Here is an 18,916-nt window from a genome sequence, read left to right on the forward strand (position 1 = left end):
CCCTGCTGCCACTGCGGCTTTGCTCCCCATGTCCCTGGTCTGCTGGGGGGGGGGCGCAACTAGGGTTCCCCCCCCCAGCAGACCAGGCTTTTGTTGTGGACCCTGGGGCAGAGCAGCTGGGGCGCTGCCGGTTTGTCCCGCAGCGCCGCTCTGGGCACTACTGGACCAATCCTGCAGCACCCCAGCTGCTCTGCCCCAGGCATCCCCAAGTCAGCCGCTGCTGAAACTGACCAGCGCTGACTACAGGAAGGCGGAGGCAGAGTTGCTCTGTCCCAGGCTTCCTGGAATCAGCCGCTGATCAGTTTCAGCAGCAGCTGATTTGGGGACGCTTGGGGTTCTTAAGTTGAATCTGTATGTAAATCAGAACTGGCGGTCAGTTTCAGCAGCGGCTAAATCTGGACGCCAGTTCCGACTTACATACAGATTCAACTTAAGAACAAACCTACAGTCCCTATCTTGTACATAACCCGGGGACTGCCTGTAATAAGAAAAGCAAAACAAGATTTTGAGGAACAGCTAGCCAAAAACTCAAAAAGCAATAGCAAGATGTTTTTAAGTACATTAGAAGCAGGAAGCCTACTAAAAAAACAGTGGATCTCCTAGATGATCGAGATACAAAAGGAGCAATCAAGGACTATTAAGAAACTAAATGATTTCTTTGCTTCAGTCTTCATTCCCAAATCTGCACCATCCTTTGTGGGTGATAAATCTGAGGAACTGTCCTGGATTGAAGTATCATTAGAGGAGGTTTTGGAACAAATAGAAAAACTTAATGTTAACAAATCTCCGGGACCGGATGGCATTCATCCAAGGGTTCTAAAAGAACTCAAATGGGAAATTGCAAAACTATTACCTGTGGTTTGTAACCTAGCCTTTAAATCATCTTCTGTATGTAATGACTGGAAGATGACTGGTCTTTTCAGCTTAGAAAAGAGGAGACTGAGGGGGGATATGATAGAGGTCTATAAAATCATGAGTGGTATGGAGAAGGTGAATAAAGAAAAGTTATTTATGAGTTCCCATAATAGACTAACTAGATGACACCAAATGAAATTAATGGGTAGCACGTTTAAAACGAATAAGCGAAAGTTCTTTTTCACACAGCGCATAGTCAATCTGTGGAACTCCTTGCCAGAGGAGGCCATGAAGGCTAGGACTATAACATAGTTTAAAGAATCAGAGGGGTAGCCGTGTTAGTCTGAATCTGCAAAAGCGGCGAGGGGTATTATGGCACCTTATAGACTAACTGAAGTGTAGGAGCATAAGCTTTCGTGGGCAAAGACCCACTTCGTCAGATGTAAAGTTTAAAGAGAAGCTAGTTAATTTCATGGAGGTTAGGTCCATAAAAGGCTATTAGGCAGGGAATAGAAATGGTGTCCCTGGCCTCTGTTTGTCAGAGGCTGGAGAAGGATGGCAGGAGACAAATCATTTGATCATTGTCTTCAGTCCACCCTCTCTGGGTCACCTCGTGCTGGCCACTGTCGGCAGACAGGATACTGGGATAGATGGACCTTTGGTCTGACCCAGTGCGGTCGTTCTTATGTTATGTTGTTCTTATGCTACCTGGTTAGATATAGGGATATAGTTAACCCGTTAGTCCCCAGGCTGCTGGCCATCCCTCATGATCATGATAGAGGCCCTAAGGGAGAGATTCTCTGAAGAAGCCCAGTAACTCTCCCAAGGGCCTCCCCACTGGGTGCCTGTGCCTTGCTCCCAAATACTTTTCCCACCACAACCCCTCCCTGCCCCCACTATGTGTACAATTAATGAAGACATACGTTTTGCTTTCAAAATAAACTTTGTCTTTTGTTCTTTATAATCAAAGTAACTGGGGCAGAGAACCCGGAAGGGAGCTCAGGGTTGGGAGTGGCACATGGAGCCCCTGCAAAGGAGAGAGGGAACGGGGACAGGAACCTCGTATTCCATTACATCCCAGAGGGTCCCTGCCACACCATCCGGCCCACATGTGATTGTGTCACTCAGCATCATTGTGGACTTTTGGGGCCAGAGTATGCTGCATATCTCGCTGGACTGCGGTGTGCTGTCACATGAGGTCGTGGTGAAACCTCCAGTGCTTGCGACAATGCTGGCTTTGGTCGGCTGCCTGGGCTGGTGTGGATTGCCTCTCAGCAATGGCTGGTCTGACTGTGGAGGACACGAGGGAGAGGCGGTCAGTCATCCATGCAGACACTGTCCCCGAGGTCGTGGCCTCCTCTGTGAGCAGGGAGCAAATGTCCTAGGAACAGGGAATGGTGATGTCCTGAGATCAAGGACACGTGAGGTGCCCAGTGGACCATCCTGCCCACTTCACTTCCCCCACCATGGACAAGCAGGCCAGGGAAATGTCAGGCTAGAATGAGCTCCCACAGATGGGAGAGGGGCGTGGAGCGGCCTGGCTCTCCCTGGGGCCCACAGAAACACACACCTGCACCAGGCAGCGCTGTCTGTGGGAGTGGGTGGTGCCTCGTGTGTGCAGGCATGGCCATGTGCTACATGTGACACTCATCAGTCTGCGTGGGGTCATGTGTGTGCCCTTGTGCCCAGTCTGCTTCCGGCAGTGCCTGGCGAGGGGAGGACATCCCTCCAGGGGTCAGACGTGTGTGGGGCCTCCCCCCAGGCTGTGAGCAGCAGCCTGTGTGTGCTCCAGGACTGGCTCCTGGGACCACGTGGTGCACACTGCCGCTGCACATGCTTGCACACCCAAGGCCAGCTGCATGATGTCTGGGCCGAGCATGTCCAGCAAGGACTGTGCCCCATTCCTGTGCTCCTGCCTTCCCTGCCCTGTGTGTGTGCCAGCCCGACAGCACTCACCTGATGTTGCCTCCCCAGCATAAGATGATGCTTGGGAGATGTCCAGTGCCTGGGGTACTGGCTCCAGGCTGAGGGTGATGACACTGCCGGTGTCCTTCTCGTCCGGCAACTGCTGTTCCTCCTCATCCTCCTCCTGCAGGAGCTCCTGCCAGGCAACCTGGGTGTCTCATGGCCTGAGTCCAGCAGGGCAGCTGGGGACAGGTCTTGCCCACCACCCAGAATCTGGTAGAGCTCTTTGTAATGGGGCAGGAGTGGGGTCCTTCCCCGGAGTGGGAGCTGCGCTCCTTGGCCTGTGTGTGGCCTTGTCACAGCTCCTGCACCTTGCTCCTCACTTGGTCAAGGGTGCAAGGCTGGTGTTCACTCTGGCATTTCTGTGGTGTGACTGGAGTTCCTGGAGGGACGACTCCTCTCCCCACAGCCCTCACGGGGCCTGGATCTCAGCCCCTGGCCAGGATGGTGCCCAGTGTTTGGTGCCCGGGGTGGGTTTTAAGGCCTGTCTGGAGACAGGAGCTATAGAGCTGTGATTAGTGTGGACACAGTGTCCGCCGGAACACCTGTGCCTTTTCCTGGAGGCCTCTTTTTTCCAAAGAACTGCCTTTTCCACAACCACACACGCCTTTTCCAAAAGAGCTCTTTTAGAAAAGGCATTATTCCTCATAGAATGAGGTTTACCAATATTTGAAAAATCCCCGCATCCTTTTTATTTTCTTTGGAAAGAATGTGATTGGAGAGTGAACGTAGGTGAAGTTTTTTCAGAAAAGCTTCTGTTTTTCAAAAAAAACAAACAAACCCAAAACCCTGTAGTCTAGACACACCCAGAGGGTATGTCTACACTGCAAAGTTAGTTCGAACTAACTTTCTTACGCGCTACACTAGCTCTCCGTTAGTTCGAACTTAATTTGAACTAACGGAGCGCTTAGTTCGAACTAGGTAAACCTCATTTTACGAGGACTAACGCCTAGTTCGAACTAGCTAGTTCGAATTAAGGGCTGTGTAGACCCTTAATTCGAACTAGTGGGAGGCTAAGGCTTCCCAGGTTTCCCTGGTGGCCACTCTGGCCAACACCAGGGAAACTCTATTGCCCCCCTCCCGGCCCCGGAGCCCTTACAGGGCCACGGGCTGGCTACTCACTTTGTGCCAGTTGCAAGGCTGCAAGCACCCGTGCCTGCACAGACTGCACCTGCCACAGGATGAGCCAGCCATCCGAGGGCTCCCAGCCCTCCACTGCTCCCCAGGACCAGCCTGGCGGCTCCCAGGAGCCTGCCCGGGGGTGCAAAAGGCGGGCGCCCGCCTGGTCAAGTGCGGAGATCGTGGACCTCATCAAGGTTTGGGGGGAAGACTCCAATGTCCATGATCTCCGCACTAGCCACCGGAACGCGGCCGTCTACGGCCGCATGGCTGCCAGCCTGGCCGCTAGGGGCCACCAGCACAGCCGGGAGCAGGTGCGCTGCAAAATAAAGGACTTGCGGCAGTCCTACTCCCGGGCCTGCCTGCCAGGGGCCGACCCGGAAGCCTGCCCCCACTTCCATGCCCTGGACCGCCTCCTGGGGGCTCATGTCGTCCCTGCCCCCCGGGACGTGATTGACCCTGGGGCAGAGGGACCGCTCCTGGACACGGAGGAGGAGGAAGAGGGCTCTGAGAGCCAGGAGCCTGCCGCCAGCTTGCCCAGGATCCGGGACCCCCGAGGCACGCCACAGACCCGCTCGCCTGCATCGTCTGAGGCCGGGGAGGCATCCACCTGTGAGTACCATCGTGTTCCCCTTATGTGTACGGGGGGCTGGGGCGAGAGGGAGCACCGTGACCGTGCGCCTGGGCCTTGCCCACCACGGAGCAGCAGCTGGGGATCCTGCAGGGGCCCTGGCCTTGCAGAGGGGAGCTGGGTTTCACACACCTGGGCCCCTGGGGTAATTGACTGCTGGTCTTCTTGCACCACAGCCGCAGCACCTGGGCCTGCAGGGCGCACCACCCCGCCTGCAGCAGCCGCCCGCGCCCGGGCAAGCAGGACAGCCAGGAACCAGGAGGACTACCGGAGGCGGCACCTCCGGTTCCTGGATCGACAGCTCCGTCTCCAGGACCACTGGGTCCAGGAGGACCTGAGGCTGCGCCGGAGGAGTCTGGAGGCCCTGGAGGAGCAGGGCCGTGCTCTGCGAGGCCACTTCCAGAGCCTGCTGGACCTCTTTCCATTTCCTCCTCCCCCTGATCCCCCTCTTGCTCCCCCTCTTGCTCCCCCTCTTGCTCCCCCTGCTCCCCCTGCTCCACCTGCTCCCACTCCTGCTTCCGCTCCTGCTTCCTCCACACCCCCTGTCCCTCCTGCCCCCCCTCCACAACCATTCCCCACCGACGACCCCGGACCCACAGTGTGGCAAGACGGGAGAGGCAGCTGGACTCCCACCCCTGAGCTTTCCTTTCCCTTCCTCCCTTCTCTCCCCTTCCCTTCCAGCTCCCTCATCCCAGGTTTCCCCTTCCCCTCTCTCACCCTCATTCCTCCCTTCCCGCACCCAGTTATGTTCAATAAACAGACGTTTTTGTTTCAAAAACAGGTGTCTTTATTGTACAGTAGATAGGGAGGGGAAAGGGGAAGGGGGGTAGGGTGGAAGAAGGCCCCAGTGGGGCATGCAGGGAGAGGTCAGTCCTCCTCCTCCTCCACCAGGAAGCTCTCCCGCAGGGCTTCCCGGATCCGGATGGCCCCCCGCTGGGCTTCCCGGATGGCGGTGGTGCGGGGCTGACCGTAGTGTCTAGCCATGCGGTCAGCCTCAGCCATCCAGGCTGGCAGGAAAGCCTCCCCCTTCCGCTCACAAAAATTGTGGAGCACACAACATGCCGCCACCACGGGAGGGATGTTGTGCTCGGCCAGGTCCAGACAGGTGAGGAGGCATCGAAAGCAGGCTTTCAGTCGCCTGAAGGCCCCCTCCACCACGATGCGGGCCCTGGTCAGCCTGGCATTGAAGGTCTGGCGGGAGGGATTGAGGTGCCCCGTGTAGGGCTTCATGAGCCAGGGCTGCAGTGGGTAGGCGGCATCCCCCACGAGGCACACGGGCATGTCCACGTCCCCGACCCTGATGTGGCGGTCGGGGAAGAAGGTCCAGTCCTGCAGCCGCTGGCACACGGAGGAGTTGCGGTACACCCGTGCGTCGTGTGCTTTGCCGGACCAGCCCACATTAATGTCCGTGAACTGTCCCCGGTGGTCACACACGGCCTGCAGGATCACGGAGAAGTACCCCTTTCTGTTGACGTACCGGGACGCCTGGTTTTCCGGGGCACGGATGGGGATGTGCATCCCGTCGATGGCCCCCCCGCAGTTGGGGAAGCCGAGGGCGCCGAATCCCCGGATGACGGCGTCCGGGTCGGCGAGGCGGACCACCCTGCGGAGCAGCACCCGGTTGATGGCCTTGACCACCTGCAGAGAGAGACACAGCAAAGCGCCAATCAGTGGGGCACCCGGGTGGCTGGGAGCGTGCGTGTCCTGGCAGTGCCCCGCGCCCCACTCCCGGAAGCAACCCCCCTGGTGGCGTGTAGTACGGCCGGGACAGCCCGACCCCTCCGGTGCGGGGCGCTTTCGCCTCCTCCCGACCCCCCTTTGTCCCTGGGGCGGCCCATCCCCTCCTCGCAGCCCCCTCCCCCCCGGCTCGGTGGCCGACGAGTGCCATACCTGCATGAGCGCCGCTCCGACGGTGGATCTCCCCACGCCGAACTGGTTCCCGACGGATCGGTAGCTGTCCGGCGTGGAGAGCTTCCAGAGGGCGATGGCCACCCGCTTCTGGAGGGGGATGGCGGGTCTCATGCAAGTGTCCCTTCTTTGCAGGGCAGGGGCGAGCCACTCACAGAGCTCCAGGAAGGTGTCCCTCCTCATCCTGAAGTTCTGGGTCCACTGTCGGTCCTCCCAGCGCTCCAGGATGATGCGGTCCCACCGGCTCCTTCACGGCCCCCAGGGTGGCCAGGCGGAGAGGCAGGGGGCTGACGTTCCCCAGGTGGTGCCAGGCAGCCTCGAGCCATTGCTGGCAGGCTTGCAGCAGCAAGTACAGAACGTGCACCAGAAGGTGCAGGGCGAGTCGTGGCTCCATGTTGCCACCTGCGGCGGCCCCCCCGAAGGGAAGCACCGACACAGACGGGCACAGAGACCGACGCTTTGCTGTCCCTCGGCGAGGTTGGCAAGCAAGCAGGAAAAGCTGAGAACCGGCTGTCCAGGGGGGTCCCTTTAAGCTTGAGCCTCAGGTAGCCTCAGACAGCAGCCACACAAAGCAACTACTGACCTGATGCCCTGCTGGAACCGGTTTCAGCTGCCCTTAAATGCCCCCCTGCGTCCAATCAGTGTGGACGCGCTAGTTTGAATTAGCAAAATGCTAATTCGAACTAGTTTTTAGTTCTAGACGTGTTAGTTCGAATTAGCTTAGTTCGAATTAACTAATTCGAACTAAGTAAGTTCGAACTAGCGCTGTAGTGTAGACATACCCAGAGAGACTAACAAATATGCATATAGAATCATGAGCTTTTGTAGGAACAGCCCACTTCCTCAGATGAGTAGTAAGGGAGGAAAGGGGAAGGTCCCTCATAATTTATAACAGAAGAAGAAGGGAGAGTGGGGAAAAGGGACCTGTCAATTGTAGTGCCAGTGCTAATGAGGCTAATTGAGTGGGCTGGGAGGGCCCATACTTAGCTTTTGGTGTTAATTGGGTGTTGAATGGAAGGAAAGCAGATTTTATAATGGCCTATCCATTTCATGTCTTTGTTCTAGTCAGGAGGGATAGGGTCAAATTTGCATATGAAGGCCAGTTCCAAAGTCTCCCTCTGTAGTTGGTTTTGGAAATTCCTTTGTAGAAGGATGGCTACTTTCAAACCCATGACTGAGTGTCCAAGCAGATTAATATGTTTCCCCGCAGGTTTCTGTGTATGGCCTTTTTGAATATTGGATTTGTTTCCATTAATTCTTTCCCATGGAGGCTGACCCGTTTGGCCAGAGGGGCATGGCCAGCATTTGATGGCATAGATCACATAGGTGGATATGTAGTTATTTCAGCCTCTGATGTGGTGGCTGAGGTGAGTTAGATTGGTGCACTGCCAGTGTAAACACCACATTGCTTCTATCCACTATTGCTGGCTTTCAGAAGCCATCCCATAATGCCCCATATTCATAGCAGAATCAGTGCAAGTGATCCTGGTGACAACAGCCACCTGCAACACAAGAAGCAAAGTTTAGTTGCTCACAAGAGATCTAATTCTATGCCCCCCATCACTGAACTTTGTTACCTCTTAAATCAACCATAGAACCGTAGAACCTCAGGAGGTCATCAAGTCCAGCCCCCTGCCCAAGGCAGGACCAATCCCAACTAAATGATAATACTATTGTGTTCTACAGATTTGTGTTACTATAAGCAATTGTAACTGAGAAAATGCAGAAACTTTGGAGAAAAAGTGAACATCAGTACATGGGAGCTGCCATTCTGGGTCAGCCCAGACGCCCATCTCACCCAGTGTCCTGTCTGACCACAGCTGCCAATGCCAGGTGTCCCAGAGGGAGTGAACCAAACAGGGAACCACCAAGTGATCCCTCCCTGTCATCCATTTCCAGACAAACAGCAGAACAGGACTGTGACGGGACAGACCCTCTCAGCACGGGGGTGCAACCCCCGGCCGCGCTATACAGCGGGTTGCCGGGTGTCAGTGGGCTTTGCCCAGGCTGCTCAGAGGCCGCACAGCCCACTCCGACCAACGACGCATCGGTCGGCGCCGGCTGGAGGCAGCTGGGGTGCAGGACGCATCACCACGGCAACGCAGGGCTGGCCGGACACGAGGGGCGGAGCCGCCGGGAGCCACCGGGGTCACAGCCCCGGCGCTGGATTTAAAATGGCCCCGGGGTGGGATAAGTGGGGAGGCGAAGGTAATCGCCTCTGCAGAGACCTGCGGGAGGGTAAGCGATCGGCGGACCCAAAACCCGACTTCCCTGGACCAGGCACTGGGTGCGGACCGTACATTGGCGGTAAGCTAGCCGCCCGGAGATGCCAGGTATAAAGGTACACTGGCGTGGGCGGGGAAGGAAGCAGCCCAGGGCAGAGTCTGGATTGACTGGTGGGCTGACGTGTTAAGGGTATACACCCCATCAGCCGGGTCGGGTCAGGTTAGATCCGAACCCTTAGGGCCCTGGGCTGGGGTCCATGAGAGGGGGCGGGCCCGGGCCCCCTTTTCCCTCCCGCCTTGCTAGGGAGCCAGAAACCAAAGACAAACTCGTCCGAGGAAAAACGTAGGGAGTATTCACTTACTGGAGAGGAGTGACGCCCGGGGGGGGGGGGGGGGGGGGGAGATGTCCAGGGTGTCACAAGGACATAACAAAATATTGCATGAGCTGAGCATCATGGTTTCTTACAGAGAATTTGGAAGGCATAGTGTTGTATTTTTACAGCTACGGTATATCTGTGATATCTGTAAGTCCCATTTTTTGGTACTTACAAGTATCACAAGCAGCTAAGGCTTACTGGGTAAAGAGAAGAAATGAAAAACACCCAACTGCTGCTGTGAAAGCCACTCTACCATCAAAAGGAGGGTGTGTTAACAATCCAGGAAATTAAGTTGCCTAAACATAGTCAAACAAACTTTTCAAAAAGAAAGTTACTTACAAAAAGATGCCAATGACTCAGCCCCTGCCTCGATTTATAGACCCTAATCCAAATTCTTTGGTCCGTCAGACTCATAGACAATGTGCTTTTAATTTCTAAGTCAACAGGATAAAAGGTCACTGAATAGTTAACTGGCAGTTAATGGATCGTGGTAAACTAAATAATTAAATGAATTGCATCTGAGCATTCTGAAGAAAAGAGGAAGTGGAAAAATGAATTGCTTTTACCAGAATAATATTAAAGTTAAAACTAAACCTTTTTAAAAAGTTAAAATCTCATCTGACTACATTGAGTGCTAGAGTAGAAGGAAAAGCAAATTCTTGCTTACCACTAACCCCACCCCCACAAAACTTGTAAGTGGGAGGCAGTAGGAAAGGAAATGAGATTATCATCTGGAGGTGAAATTCAAGAACAGTAAAACCTGTGTTATCCGGCACGCCCGGAGATTACACGTGACGGTAACCTAAACATTCTGGTTATATGGGGGCATAAGAACATAAGAATGGCCATATTGGGTCAGACCAAAGGTCCATCTAGTCCATCTAGTCCAGTAGCCTGTCTGCCGACGGTGGCCAGCACAAGGTGCCCCAGAAGGGGTGGACCAAAGACAATGATCAAACGATTTGTCTCCTGCCATCCCTCTCCAGCCTCTGACAAACAGAGGCCAGGGACACCATTTTATCCCCTGGATAATATCTTTTTATGGACCTAACCTCCAGGAAATTATCTAGCTTCTCTTTAAACTCTATTATAGTCCTAGCCTTCACAGCCTCCTCTGGCAAGGAGTTCCACAGGTTGACTACACGCTGTGTGAAGAAGAACTTTCACTTATTACTTTTAAATGTGCTACCCATTAATTTAATTCAGTGTCCTCTAGATCTTATATTATGGGAATTAATAAAGAACTTTTCTTTATTTACCCTCTCCACACCACTCATGATTTTATAGACCTCTATCATATCCCCCCTCAGCCTCCTCTTTTCTAAACTGAAAAGTCCCAGTCGCTTTAACCTCTCCTCATATGGGACCCGTTCCAAACCCCTAATCATTTTAGTAGGCCTTCTTTGAACCCTTTCCAAGGCCAAAATATATGTTTTGAGGTGAGGAGACCACGTCTGTACACAGGATTCATAGAATCATAGAATCATAGGACTGGAAGGGACCTCGAGAGGTCATCGAGTCCAGCCCCTCGCCCTCAAGGCAGGACCAAGCTCCATCTACACCATCCCTGACAGATGTCTGTCTAACCTGTTCTTAAATATCTCCAGAGAGGGAGATTCCACCACCTCCCTTGGCAATTTATTCCAATGTTTGACCACCCTGACAGTTAGGAATTTTTTCCTAATGTCCAATCTAAACCTCCCCTGCTGCACTTTCAGCCCATTACTCCTTGTCCTGTCCTCAGAAACCAAGAGGAACAAATTTTCTCCTTCCTCCTTGTGACACCCTTTTAGATATTTGAAAACCGCTATCATGTCCCCCCTTAATCTTCTTTTTTCCAAACTAAACAAGCCCAGTTCATGAAGCCTGGCTTCATAGGTCATGTTCTCTAAACCTTTAATCATTCTTGTCGCTCTTCTCTGTACCCTTTCCAATTTCTCCACATCTTTCTTGAAATGTGGTGCCCAGAACTGGACACAGTACTCCAGCTGAGGCCTAACTAGTGCAGAATAGAGCGGCAGAATGACTTCTCGTGTCTTGCTCAGAACACTCTTGTTAATGCAGCCCAGAATCATGTTTGCTTTTTTTGCAACAGCATCACACTGTTGACTCATATTCAACTTGTGGTCCACTATGACCCCTAGATCCCTTTCCACCATGCTCCTTCCTAGACAGTCGCTTCCCATCTTGTATGTATGGAACTGATTGTTCCTTCCTAAGTGGAGCACTTTGCATTTCTCTTTATTAAACCTCATCCTGTTTACCTCTGACCATTTCTCTAACTTGCTAAGGTCATTTTGAATTATGTCCCTATCCTCCAAAGAAGTCGCAATCCCACCCAGTTTGGTATCATCTGCAAACTTAATAAGCGTACTCTCTATCCCAATATCTACATCATTGATGAAGATATTGAACAGTACGGGTCCCAAAACAGACCCTTGAGGAACTCCACTTGTTATCCCTTTCCAGCAGGATTTAGAACCGTTAACAAAAACTCTCTGACTACGGTTATCCAGCCAATTATGCACCCACCTTATCGTGGCCCTATCTAAGTTATATTTGCCTAGTTTATCAATAAGAATATCATGCGAGACCGTATCAAATGCCTTACTAAAGTCTAGGTATATGGCATCCACCGCTTCTCCCTTATCCACAAGGCTCGTTATCTTATCAAAGAAAGCTATCAGATTAGTTTGGCATGACTTGTTCTTCACAAACCCATGCTGGCTATTCCCTATCACTTTATTACCTTCCAAGTGTTTGCATATTATTTCCTTAATTTCCTGCTCCATTATCTTCTCTGGGACAGACGTTAAACTGACCGGTCTATAGTTTCCTGGGTTGTTCTTATTCCCCTTTTTATAGATGGGCACAATATTTGCCCTTTTCCAGTCCTCTGGAATCTCCCCTGTCTGCCATGATTTTTCAAAGATCATAGCTAAAGACTCAGATACCTCCTCTATCAGCTCCTTGAGTATCCTGGGATGCATTTCATCAGGACCTGGTGACTTGCTGACATCTAACTTTCCTAAGTGATTTTTAACTTGTTCTTTGTGTATCCGATCTTCTAAACTTACCCTCTCTCTGCTTGTATTCACTACGTTAGGCACACCTCCAGACTTCTCGGTGAAGACCGAAACAAAGAAGTCATTGAGCATCTCCGCCATTTCCAAGTTTCCTGTTACTGCTTCTCCCTCCTCACTAAGCAGTGGGCCTACCCTGTCCTTGGTCTTCCTCTTGCTTTTAATGTATTTATAAAAGGTCTTCTTGTTTCCCTTTATGCCTGTAGCTAATTTGATCTCATTTTGTGCCTTTGCCTTTCTAATCTTGCCTCTGCATTCCCGTGTTGCTTGCCTATATTCATCCTTTGTTATTTGTCCTACTTTCCATTTTTTATATGACTCCTTTTTTATTTTGAGATCATGCAAGATCTCCTTGTTAAGCCAAGCTGGTCTTTTGCCATATTTTCTATCTTTCCTACACAGCAGAATTGTTTGCTTTTGGGCCCTTAACAACGTCCCTTTGAAATACTTCCAACTCTCCTCAGTTGTTTTTCCCTTCAGTCTTGCTTCCCATGGGACCTTACCTACAAGTTCTCTGAGCTTATCAAAATCTGCCTTCCTGAAATCCATTACCTCAATTGTGCTGGTCTCCCTTCTACCTTTCCTTAAGATCATGAACTCTATTATTTCATGATCACTGTCCCCTATACTGTCTTCCACTTTCGAGTTCTCAACTAGTTCCTCCCTATTTGTTAAAACCAAATCCAGAACAGCTTCTCCTCTGTTAGCTTTTTCAACCTTCTGAAACAGAAAGTTGTCTCCAGTGCAGTCCAGAAACTTATTGGATAGCCTGTGCCTCGCTGTGTTAGTTCCCAGCATATGTCTGGATAGTTGAAGTCCCCCATCACCACCAAATCTTGGGCTTTGGATAGTTTTGTTAATTGTTTAAAAAAGGCCTCATCCACCTCTTCCACCTGGCTAGGTGGCCTGTAGTAGACTCCTAGCATGATATCACCCTCGTTTTTTACCCCTTTTAGCTTAACCCAGAGACTCTCTACACAGCTATCTCCTACATTCATCTCCACTTCAGTCCAAGTGTGTACATTTTTAATATACAAGGCAACCCCTCCTCCCTTTTTTCCCTGTCTGTCCTTCCTGAGCAAGCCGTACCCTTCCATACCAACATTGCAATCATGCGTCCCATCCCACCAGGTTTCTGTAATACCAATGATATCATAGTTGTATTTATTGGTTAGCAATTCCAGTTCTTCCTGCTTATTACCCATACTTCTCGCATTTGTATATAGGCATCTAAGATACTGATTTGATCTTGCCTCCCTGTTGTGCCCTGACCCTCCTTTCTCCTTGCCATTATAGGCTGTAGTCCCCCCCATTACCAACCCATCTCCCAGTCCCACACATGCAGCACTTACCTGTGGGCTTTGCTCACCTGCCCCCGACAAACCTAGTTTAAAGCCCTCCTCACAAGGTTAGCCAGTCTGTGTCCAAACAAGGCCTTCCCGCTCCTGGAAAGGTGAACTCCATCTCCGCCAAGCAGTCCCTCCTGGAAGAGCACCCCATGATAAAGGAAGCCGAATCCCTCCTGGTGACACCATCGTCGCAGCCAGGCATTCACCTCCAGGATGCACCTCTCTCTGCCCGGGACCCTACCTTTGACAGGAAGGATAGAAGAGAATACCACCTGTGCTCCAAACTCCTTCACCCGTACTCCCAAAGCCCTGTAGTCACACTTGATCCGCTTAGTGTCACACCTGGCAGTATCATTTGTGCCCACGTGGATGAGTAGCACGGGGTAGTAGTCAGAGGGCCGGATAATCCTCGACAATGCCTCCGTAACATCTCGGATACGGGCCCCTGGCAGACAGCATACCTCTCGAGATGAGCTGTCAGGGCGACAGATGGGTGCCTCCGTTCCTCTCAGAAGAGAGTCTCCAACCACCACTACCCTACGTTTCCCCCTCGCAGTGGTGGCAGGAGACTGCTCAACCTTGGTGGTGCAAGGCCTGGTCTCCTCCACTGTGGGGGGTGACTCCTTGTCTCCTGCTGAAAGTAAAGTGTAACGGTTATGTAACAACACAGTGGGAGGGTTAGGAGCAGGGGTGGAACACTGCCTGCTGCCGGAAGTAACCAGCTGCCAGTTCTCACCCTGCACCACTGCCTCCTCCATAAGTGGCTGGTCAACAGTCCCACATCCTAGGACAGTGACCTCCGTGGACTCCACAGGAATACTGTCCAGGAATTCCTCATGGCTTTGAATGCTCCTCAGCCTGGCCACCTCCTCCTGTAGCTCTCCCACCTGCTGCCTGAGAGATTCCACCAGCAGGCACCTTTCACAATGGTTGTCTCCCCCAGCCTGGAGATCACTCAGTGGGAATTGCAAGCCACAAATACAGCAAGACCACACCAGGACCTGGGTAGAGGCATCCATGCTCAGGTTCTCTGTCTGGATACAGGCACAGGTGGAGGAGACAGGAGAAGTACTGGCACAAGCGCTTCGGGTCTTCATCACCATCAGTCACTCCCTCTGCTCAACTCCCTCTTCAACTCCCCTGTCTGCAGTCCCCTCTTCAACTCCCCTGTCTGCAGTCCCCTCTTCAACTCCCCTGTCTGCAGTCTCCTGTCCGCTTCGCTCCCCTGGTCGCACTGCTCTGGCTTTTTAAAGCCTGCTTGCCTAGGTCAGGCCTGCCCCCTTCTGAGTCACACAGGGGAAGGCTGAGCCTGAGGCTAATCAGAGGCAATCAAGGGAACAATGGCAGGCTCTCAGTCCCAACTGCCACAGAAGCTGAAACTGAAACTGCTAGCACTCACCTGGAATCAGACTCTCAATTCACACTTCAAACTGTAAAATTCAAACAGTCAGGCACAGGCACACACTCACACCACAGCTTGTACTCTCACCAGGTAGCCTCTTCGGCGATGGGGTCGCTTTTCTCTCCCTCTTCAACTCCCCTGTCTGCAGTCCCCTGTCCGCTTCGCTCATGCAGAGCACTTTCGCCTCCTCCCCCCCGTTTTCCCTGGGGCATCTCATTCCCTCCTTGGAGCCCCCCTTCGCCTCTGGCCCAGTGGCGGGTGAGTGCCGTACCTCCATGAGCACTGCTCCGATGGTGGATTTCCCCATGCCGAACTGGTTCCCGACAGATCGGTAGCTGTCCGGCATGGAAAGCATCCACCGGGCCATGGCCACCCACTTGTTTAGGGGAATGGCGGGCCTCATGCGGGTATCCCATCACCGTGGAGCTGGGGTGAGCCACTCTCAGAGCTCGAGAAAGGTGTCCTTCTTCATCCTGAAGTTCTGGGTCCACTGTCTGTGTCCCCAGCACTCCAGGACAATGCGGTCCCACCAGTCCCTGTTGGTGTCCAGACGCCAGATGCGGCGGGGCACGCTGGAGTCCAGGTGCTGCTGCGGCTCCTCCACGGTCTCCAGGGACACCAGGGGGAGGGGCAGGGGGCTGACGTGCACCAGATGGTGCCAGGCAGCCTCCAGCCATTGCTGGCAGGCTTGCAGCAGCATGTCCAAAAACTGGAACAGAATGCCGAGGGGCATCTCTTGCTCCATGGTGCCAACTGCAGTGGTGTCCCCAATGAGAACGACCGAAACAAGCAGTCAGAGAGGAAAACGCTTTGCTGTCCCTCGACAAGGTAGGCAGGCAAGCGGAAAGGCTGAGAACTGGCTGTCCAGGGGGGTCCCTTTAAGCACGAGTCTCAGATAGCCTCAGACAGCAGCCACACAAAGCAACTACTGACCTGTTGCCCTGCCGGAACCGGTTTCAGCTGCCCTTAAATGTGACCCAGCGTCCAATCAGTGTGGACGCACTAGTTCGAATTAACAAAACACTAATTCAAATTAGTTTTGGGGTCTAGATGTGTGATTTCAAATTAGCTTATTTCAAATTAACTAATTCGAAATAAGTTAATTCAAAATAGCAGTAGTGTGGACATACCCTTGCATCTCTGGAGATATTTACATGTAGGTTAGATAAATGTATATCAGGAATGGTCTAGACAGTATTGGGTTCTGCCATGAGGGCAGGGGACTAGAGTGATGACCTCTCTAGGTCCCTTCCAGTCCTAATGTTCTATGATTCTATGATTATTTTTTATGGTCAATTGGAGAGCAAAGTCACAGGGTTAAATTTGCCAACTCCCTTAATGCACACATACTAATTAAACCTGTGGCAATTCCCATTTTCCTGTTATCGATTGTGCTCTGGGTAAAATCTTTTCTTATGGGATAGATTCATTATCACCCTGCGATGGACGCCCCTCCTCCATAGACACGGACATACAAAACTCACAAGTGCTTTGAACAAATTATTTCATGTAACCCATCAATCTTCATGTTGTGATCCGCTGGATCTGTTCATCTTATTTTGCTGTGTGTAATGTTCTGGTTGTCAAAGTAGACCTATGGAGTGGGGAATAATTTATGACTGGTAAATGTGTAAACTAAAGTCATCAAGGGAGGCCTCAGTGTCTGAGCAGTCACAATTAAATGGCCTTTTGTCCTTAAGGATTAGCAGTGATTGGTAGGAAGTGGCCAGGTGTCTCCAGGCTATAAGGAATCTTTAAAAAGATTAGGAAGGGAGGAGATATTTTCGTTGGGCTGGGCCACACCTGAAGGAAGAAGCCAAAGACCCCAGGGTAGGGAGAGCCCAGGTTTGGAGGGGCAGCTGGAAAAGAGGTTTTAGGGTGAGTTTGAAGAGTTTGTACTGAGGGTTCAGTGTAGAATTAGCCAAGAGTTTTGGTTTTTTGTTTGGTTGGCTTTTTATTTGTAACCCTGAGGGGGAAATCTCCTTCCCCTGGGGTACAGAGCCCCCAGATGGGTCCGAGGCCAGAGGTCAAATCAAATCAGTGAGGCAGGAGAGAAATCTAGAAGGAAAAACTTTATGATGCATGCATGAAGGCTGTCACACCAAGAGTGAAAAACAGCCCAGAGAGACAGGTTCAAGGATTCTTTATACAGTATGTTCAGACAGTTCAGTTGGTGATTGTTTTCTTTAACATATCAAGTCTCAGCAGAAGTACTCTGAGATGTTTCTGTTCACCCCAGGAGGGCTAGAAGTAAGTTTTTATAGTACAAAGCCACATGAGAACTTGAGTGGAGGAGTCTACAAGGCAAACTGTGACAAAGATAAGAGTTTATATGACGGATTGTGACAGACTAGGAGTCTCCATGAAGTTGAGATAGGAGGCATTGTAAGGGTCTTGATTAGAGTTAATTTGATTTCACTCTGATACAGGGAGAGAGATCTGGAAAACTTTTAACCCTTCCAGCAGTTTTCTTTCAGAGAGTTTTGATTTCTGCACAGTCCCCCCTTTAGACACAATTGGAGTTATTTGATTTTTCTCCCACACCCACAGTAAAACCTGTGTTATACGGCAAGCCCGGGGATTAGGGTGTGCTTTTAACTAAAAACTTCTGATTAATTGAGGTGGGAGGGAGTGGTGTGTGGGCCAGGATGTGGCCTGCTGGGGGGGCCATGAGCCAGGGGGGCAGGACACAACCTGGGGAGGGAGCAGGAGGCAGAGATGCATGGGAAGCAGAAGCCACGAGGGGACTGGAGTGTCGGTTGGAGCCATGGGGGGGAAGCCAGCCTGCAGGGGAGGCAAAAGCCGTGGGGGTGGGTGAGGCTGGGTTGCTGGAGGGAACCATGGTGGGAGCCGGTGGAAGCCACAGTGGGAGCCAGCCTTCCGGTGCAGAGGGTGGAAGCCACAGGGAGGCTGGGGTGACGGCAGGATCCACGGGGGGAGCCGGCCTACCAGGGGATGCTGGCTTAAAAGGCCCGTTTCTTTCTTTTTCTTTTTTTTCCTTTTCCCATTGACAGAAATGTGTCAGTTTCTACAATTTTCTGGATCCTGAAGTTCCAGATTTCACAGGTTTTACTATACTTTGCTCTGCCAGGTCTCACTTAGTACCACTTATATCCTACTGCTTGTGGGGTCTTCTGTGACTGCACCTCATCACACGCCCTATCAAGGGAGGGGAACGATAGCCTGGTGGGCTAGTTTGCCTTTGTTATATTCATGCAACTGTATTCCTGCTTCATAACCGTAGAACCATGGACCCCTAGGACTGGAAGAGACCTCAGGAGTCATTGAGTCCAGCCCCAAGGGAGGACCAATCCCAACTAAATCATCCCAGCCAGGGCTTGGTCAAGCTGGGACTTAACATAACAACCTCAAGGGATGGGAACTCCACCTCCTCCCTAGGGAACCCATCCCAGTGCTTCCTCAGCCTCCTGGGGAAACAGTTTTCCCCCATATCCAACCTAGACCTCTGTCACATTACTGGATTTTAAAGGGAACAGCCAGGTCACTGCTTCACCCACGGTGGCGGGGGGCGGGGGAATTTGCCCCAAAGTCTATACAAAAGGGGCCATGTGAGGTGTCAAATGAAAGCTCATGTTCTACTGATTCTATGTACTGGTGTGATGTCTGTATGTGGAGTTATAAATATGTACTCTGTGCTTATCATAGAATCATAGAATCATAGGACTGGAAGGGACCTCGAGAGGTCATCGAGTCCAGCCCCCTGCCCTCAAGGCAGGATCAAGCTCCGTCTACACCATCCCTGACAGATGTCTATCTAACCTGTTCTTAAATATCTCCAGAGAGGGAGATTCCACCACCTCCCTTGGCAATTTATTCCAATATTTGACCACCCTGACAGTTAGGAATTTTTTCCTAATGTCCAATCTAAACCTCCCCTGCTGCACTTTAAGCCCATTACTCCTTGTCCTGTCCTCAGAAACCAAGAGGAACAAATTTTCTCCTTCCTCCTTGTGACACCCTTTTAGATATTTGAAAACCGCT

At 51.8% G+C, this 18,916-nt stretch overlaps 1 pseudogene; it reads right to left on the reverse strand.

The window, feature by feature from the left end:
* Positions 1–2,044: 2,044 nt before the first annotated feature.
* LOC149525486 (uncharacterized) overlaps positions 2,045–18,916 on the reverse strand; it is a 28,461-nt pseudogene continuing 11,589 nt past the window's right edge.

Source organism: Pelodiscus sinensis, chromosome 2 (assembly GCF_052426305.1).
Source record: "Pelodiscus sinensis isolate ZL-2025 chromosome 2, ASM5242630v1, whole genome shotgun sequence".
In the NCBI taxonomy this organism is placed as follows: domain Eukaryota; kingdom Metazoa; phylum Chordata; order Testudines; family Trionychidae; genus Pelodiscus; species Pelodiscus sinensis.